The sequence below is a fragment of the Rhipicephalus microplus genome, chromosome 3 (genome assembly GCF_043290135.1).
Source record: "Rhipicephalus microplus isolate Deutch F79 chromosome 3, USDA_Rmic, whole genome shotgun sequence".
NCBI lineage: Eukaryota > Metazoa > Arthropoda > Arachnida > Ixodida > Ixodidae > Rhipicephalus > Rhipicephalus microplus.
Window position 1 is genome coordinate 291,136,334 of NC_134702.1, and position 7,464 is coordinate 291,143,797.

The following is a 7,464-nucleotide window of genomic DNA, read 5'->3' on the forward strand; positions in this document are numbered from 1 at the left end:
CGTGCTCCACTCTCACCACCGTCAGAACATTTCTCCAGAGCTATCACCCCAAAGAAAAAAAAAGCGCCGCACCACCACCAGTTGGGCTAGAACCTCCAACCTTTCGGTTAACAGCCGATCGCGCTAGCCAATTGCGCAACGAAGACAGTCCTGCTCCACTCTCACCACCATCAGAACATATCTTCAAAGCTATTACAGCAAAGAAAAAAGCAACACACCACTCCCGGGAGGGCTCAAAACTCCAACCTTTCGGTTAACAGCCGATCGCGCGAGCCCATTGCGCCACGGAGACAGTCTTGCTCCACTCTCACCACCATCAGAACATATCTTCAAAGCTATCCTCGCAAAGAAAAAAGCAACACACCACTCCCGGGAGGGCTCGAAACTCGAACCTTTCGGTCAAAAGCCGATCGCGCTAGCCCATTGCGCCACGGAGACAGTCTTGCTCATCTCTCACCACCATCAGATCATATCATCAAGCCTATCAGCTCAAAGAAAAAAAAGCACCGCACCACCACCGGGTGGGCTCGAACCTCCAACTTTTCGGTTAACAGCCGATCGCGCTGGCCAATTGCGCCACGGAGACAGTCCTGCTCCACTCTCCCCACAATTAGAACATATCTTCAAAGCTATCAGCCCAAAGAAAAAAAAGCGCCGCACCACCACCTGGTGGGCTCGAACCTCCAACCTTTCGGTTAACAGCAGATCGCGCTAGCCAAATGCGCCACGGAGACAATCGTGCTCCACTCTCACCACCACCAGAACATATCTTCAAAGCTATCAGCGCAAAGAAAAAAAAGCGCCGCACCACCACCGGTTGGGCTAGAACCTCCAACCTTTCGGTTAACAGCCGATCGCGCTAGCCAATGGCGCCACGAAGACAGTCCTGCTCCACTCTCACCACCATCAGAACATATCTTCAAAGCTATTACCGCAAAGAAAAAAGCAAAACACCACTCCCGGGAGGGCTCAAAACTCCAACCTTTCGGTTAACAGCCGATCGCGCTAGCCCATTGCACCACGAAGACAGTCTTGCTCCACTCTCACCACCATCAGAACATATCTCCAAAGCTATCATCGCAAAGAAAAAAGCAACACACCACTCCCGGGAGGGCTCGAAACTCCAACCTTTTGGTCAACAGCCGATCGCGCTAGCCCATTGCGCCACGGAGACAGTCTTGCTCATCTCTCACCACCATCAGAACATATCATCAATGCTATCAGCCCAAAGAAAAAAAACCACCGCACCACCACCGGGTAGGCTCGAACCTCCAACCTTTCGGTTAACAGCCAATCGCGCTAGCGAATCGCGCCACGGAGACAGTCCTGCTCCACTCTCAACATTATCATAACATATCTTCAAAGCTATCAGCGTAAAGAAAAAAGCAAAACACCACTCCCGGGAGGGCTCGAACCTCCAACTTTTCGGTTAACAGCCGATCGCGCTGGCCAATTGCGCCACGGAGAAAGTCCTGCTCAACTCTCACCACAATTAGAATATATCTTCAAAGCTATCACCCCATAGAAAAAAAAGCGCCGCACCACCACTGGGTGGGCTCGAACCTCCGACCTTTTGGTTAACAGCCGATCGCGCTAGCCAATTGCGCCACGGAGACAATCCTGCTCCACTCTCACCACCATAAGAACATATCTTCAAAGCTATCAGCCCGAAGAAAAAAGCAACACACCACTCCCGGGAGGGCTCGAAACTCCAACCTTTCGGTCAACAGCCGATCGCGCTAGCCAATTGCCCCACGGAGACAGTCGTGCTCCACTCTCACCACCGTCAGAACATTTCTTCAGAGCTATCACCCCAAAGAAAAAAATAGCGCCGCACCACCACCGGTTGGGCTAGAACCTCCAACCTTTCGGTTAACAGCCGATCGCGCTAGCCAATTGCGCAACGAAGACAGTCCTGCTCCACTCTCAACACCATCAGAACATATCTTCAAAGCTATTACAGCAAAGAAAAAAGCAACACACCACTCCCGGGAGGGCTCAAAACTCCAACCTTTCGGTTAACAGCCGATCGCGCGAGCCCATTGCGCCACGGAGACAGTCTTGCTCCACTCTCACCACCATCAGAACATATCTTCAAAGCTATCAGCCCAAAGAAAAAATGCACCGCACCACCACCGGGTGGGCTCGAACCTCCAAATTTTCGGTTAACAGCCGATCACGCTAGCCAATTGCGCCACGGAGACAGTCCTGCTCCACTCTCACCGCCATCAGAACATATCTTCAAAGCTATCAGCCCAAAGAAAAAAAAGCACCGCACCACCACCGGGTGGGCACGAACCTCCAACTTTTCGGTTAACAGCCGATCACGCTAGCCAATTGCGCCACGGAGACAGTCCTGCTCCACTCTCACCACCGTCAGAACATTTCTTGAGAGCTATCAGCCCAAAGAAAAAAAAGCGCTGCACCACCACCGGGTGGGCTCGAACCTCCAACCTTACGGTTAACAGCCGATCGCGCTAGCCCATTGCGCCACGGAGACAGTCTTACTCCACTCTCACCACCATCAGAACATATCTTCAAAGCTATCAGCGCAAAGAAAAAAGCAACACACCACTCCCGGGAGGGCTCGAAACTCCAACCTTTCGGTCAACAGCCGATCGCGTTAGCCCATTGCGCCACGAAGACAGTCTTGCTCCCTTCTCACCACCATCAGAACATAAATTCAAAGCTATCAGCCCAAAGAAAAAAAAGCACCGCACCACCACCGTGTGGGCTCGAACCTCCAACCTTTTGGTTAACAGTCGATCGCGCTAGCCGATTGCGCCACGGAGACAGTCGTGCTTCACTCTCACCACCATCAGAACATAATTTCAAAGCTATCAGCGCAAAGAAAAAAGCAAAACACCACTCCCGGGAGGGCTCGAACCTCCAACTTTTCGGTTAACAGCCGATTGCGCTGGCCCAATGCGCCACGGAGAAAGTCCTGCTCCACTCTCACCACCGTCAGACCATTTCTTCAGAGCTATCACCCCAAAGAAAAAAAAAGCGCCGCACCACCACCGGGTGGGCTCGAACCTCCAACCTTTCGGTTAACAGCCGATCGTGCTAGCCAATTGCCCCACGGTGACAGTCGTGCTCCACTCTCACCACCATCAGAACATATCTTCAAAGCTATCAGCCCATAGAAAAAAACGCGCCGCACCACCACCGGGTGGGCTCGAACCTCCAACTTTTCGGTTAACAGCCGATTGCGCTAGCCAATTGCGCCACGGGGACCGTCCTGCTCCACTCTCACCACCGTCAGATAATTTATTCAGAGCTATCACTCCAAAGAAAAAAAGCGCCGCACCACCACCGGGTAGGCTCGAACCTCCGACCTTTCGGGTAACAGCCGATCGCGCTAGCCAATTGCCCAACGGAGACAGTCGTGCTCCACTCTCACCACCGTCAGAACATTTCTTCAGAGCTATCACCCCAAAGAAAAAAAAAGCGCCGCACCACCACCGGTTGGGCTAGAACCTCCAAACTTTCGGTTAACAGCCGATCGCGCTAGCCAATTGCGCCACGAAGAATGTCCTGCTCCACTCTCACCACCATCAGAACATAGCTTCAAAGCTATTACCGCAAAGAAAAAAGCAACACACCACTCCCGGGAGGGCTCAAAACTTCAACCTTTCGGTTAACAGCCGATCGCGCTAGCCCATTGCGCCACGGAGACAGTCTTGCTCCACTCTCACCACCATAAGAACATATCTTCAAAGCTATCAGCGCAAAGAAAAAAGCAAAACACCACTCCCGGGAGGGCTCGAACCTCCAACTTTTCGGTTAACAGCCGATCGCGCTGGCCAATTGCGCCACGGAGAAAGTCCTGCTCAACTCTCACCACAATTAGAATATATCTTCAAAGCTATCAGCCCAAAGAAAAAAAACCACCGGACCACCACCGGGTGGGCTCGAACCTCCAACCTTTCGGTTAACAGCCGATCGCGCTAGCCAATTGCGCCACGGAGACAGTCCTGCTCCACTCTCACCACCATCAGAACATATCTTCAAAGCTATCAGCACAAAGAAAAAAAGCGCCGCACCACCACCGGATGGGCTCGAACCTCCAACCTTTCGGTTAACAGCCGATCGCGCTAGCCAACTGCGCCATAGAGACAGTCGTGCTCCACTCACACCACCATCAGAACATATCTTCAAAGCTATCAGCGCAAAGAAAAAAGCAACACACCACTCCCGGGAGGGATCGCAACTCCAACCTTTCGGTTAACAGCCGATCGCGCTAGACAATTGCGCCACGGAGACAGTCCTGCTCTACTCTCACCAACATCAGAACATATCTTCAAAGCTATTAGCCCGAAGAAAAAAAAGCGCCGCACCACCGCCGGGTGGGCTCGAAACTCCAACCTTTCGGTTAACAGCCGATCACGCTAGCCAATTGCGCCACGGAGACAGTCCTGCTCCACTCTCACCACCATCAGAACATATCTTCAAAGCTATCAGCCCACAGAAAAAAAAGCGCCGCACAACCACCGGGTAGGCTCGAACCTCCGACGTTTTGGTTAACACCGATTGCGCTCGCCAATTGCGCCTTGGAGACAGTCCTGCTCCACTCTCACCACCATCAGAACATATCTTCAAAGCTATCAGCACAAAGAAAAAAAAGCACTTCACCACCACCGGCTGGGCTCGAACCTCCAACTTTTCGGTTAACAGCCGATCACGCTGGCCAATTGCGCCACGGAGACAGTCCTGCTTCAATCTCACCACCATCAGAACATATCTTCAAAGCTATCAGCCCACAGAAAAAAAAGCGCCACACAACCACCGTGTAGGCTCGAACCTCCGACTTTTCGGTTAACAGCCGATCGCGCTAGCCAATTGCGCCACGGAGACAGTCCTGCTCCACTCTAACCACCATAAGAACATATCTTCAAAGCTATCAGCCCAAAGAAAAAAAAGCGCCGCACCACCACTGGGTGGGTTCAAACCTCCGACCTTTTGGTTAACAGCCGATCGCGCTAGCCAATTGCGCCACGGAGACAATCCTGCTCCACTCTCACCACCATCAGAACATATCTTCAAAGCTATCAGCCCAAAGAAAAAAAAGCGCCGCACCACCACCGGGTGGGCTCGAACCTCCAACTTTCCGGTTAACAGCCGATCACGCTAGCCAATTGCGCCACGGAGACAGTCCTGCTCCATTCTCACCACCATCAGAACATATCTTCAAAGCTATCAGCCCACAGGAAAAAAAAGCGCCGCACAACCACCGGGTAGGCTCGAACCTTCGACTTTTCGGTTAACAGCCGATCGCGCTAGCCAATTGCGCCACGGAGACAGTCCTGCTCCACTCTCACCACCATAAGAACATATCTTCAAAGCTATCAGCCCAAAGAAAAAAAAGCGCCGCACCACCACTGGGTGGGCTCGAACCTCCGACCTTTTGGTTAACAGCCGATCGCGCTAGCCAATTGCGCCACGGAGACAATCCTGCTCCACTCTCACCACCATAAGAACATATCTTCAAAGCTATCAGCCCGAAGAAAAAAGCAACACACCACTTCCGGGAGGGCTCGAAACTCCAACCTTTCGGTACACAGCCGATCGCGCTAGCCCATTGCGCCACGGAGACAATCTTGCTCCCTTCTCACCACCATCAGAACATAACTTCAAAGCTATCATCCCAAAGAAAAAAAAGCACCGCACCACCACCGGGTGGGCTCGAACCTCCAACCTTTCGGTTAACAGCCGATCGCGCTAGCCAATTGCACCACGGAGACAGTCCTGCTCTACTCTCACCACCATCAGAACATATCTTCAAAGCTATCAGCCCAAAGAAAAAAAAGCGCCGCACCACCGCCGGGTGGGCTCGAAACTCCAATCTTTCGGTTAACAGCCGATCGCGCTAGCCAATTGCGCCACAGAGACAGTCCTGCTTCACACTCACCACCATCAGAACATATCTTCAAAGCTATCAGCCCAAAGAAAAAAAAGCGCCATACCACAACCGGGTGGGCTCGAACCTCCGACCTTTTGGTTAACACTGATCGCGCTCACCAATTGCGCCTTGGAGACAGTCCTGCTCCACTCTCACCACCATCAGAACATATCTTCAAAGCTATAAGCCCAAGAAAAAAAAGCGCCGCACAACCACCGGGTAGGCTCGAACCTCCGACTTTTCGGTTAACAGCCGATCGCGCTAGCCAATTGCGCCACGGAGACAGTCCTGCTCCACTCTAACCACCATAAGAACATATCTTCAAAGCTATCAGCCCAAAGAAAAAAAGCGCCGCACCACCACTGGGTGGGCTCAAACCTCCGACCTTTTGGTTAACAGCCGATAGCGCGTGCCAATTGCGCCACGGAGACAGTCCTGCTCCACTCTCACCACCATAAGAACATATCTTCAAAGCTATCAGCCAAAGAAAAAAATGCGCCGCACCACCACTGGGTGGGTTCGAACCTCCGACCTTTTGGTTAACAGCCGATCGCGCTAGCCAATTGCGCCCGGGAGACAATCCTGCTCCACTCTCACCACCATCAGAACATATCTTCAAAGCTATCAGCCCAAAGAAAAAAAAAGCGCCGCACCACCACCGGGTGGGCTCGAACCTCCAACTTTCCGGTTAACAGCCGATCACGCTAGCCAATTGCGCCACGGAGACAGTCCTGCTCCACTCTCACCACCATCAGAACATATCTTCAAAGCTATCAGCCCACAGAAAAAAAAGCGCCGCACAACCACCGGGTAGGCTCGAACCTCCGACTTTTCGGTTAACAGCCGATCGCGCGTGCCAATTGCGCCACGGAGACAGTCCTGCTCCACTCTCACCACCATAAGAACATATCTTCAAAGCTATCAGCCCAAAGAAAAAAAAGCGCCGAACCACCACTGGGTGGGCTCGAACCTCCCACCTTTTGGTTAACAGCCGATCGCGCTATCCAATTGCGCCACGGAGACAATCCTTCTCCACGCTCACCACCATAAGAACATATCTTCAAAGCTATCAGCCCGAAGAAAAAAGCAACAAACCACTCCCGGGAGGGCTCGAAACTCCAACCTTTCGGTCAACAGCCGATCGCGCTAGCCCATTGCGCCACGGAGACAGTCTTGCTCCCTTCCCACCACCATCAGAACATACCTTCAAAGCTATCAGCCCAAAGAAAAAAAAGCACCGCACCACCACCGGGTGGGCTCGAGCCTCCAACCTTTCGGTTAACAGCCGATCGCGCTAGCCAATTGCACCACGGAGACAGTCGCGCTCCACTCTCACCACCATCAGAACATATCTTCAAAGCTATCAGCGTAAAGAAAAAAGCAAAACACCACTCCCGGGAGGGCTCGAACCTCCAACTTTTCGGTTAACAGCCGATCGCGCTGGCCAATTGCGCCACGGAGAAAGTCCTGCTCAACTCTCACCACAATTAGAATATATCTTCAAAGCTATCACCCCATAGAAAAAAAAGCGCCGCACCACCACTGGGTGGGCTCGAACCTCC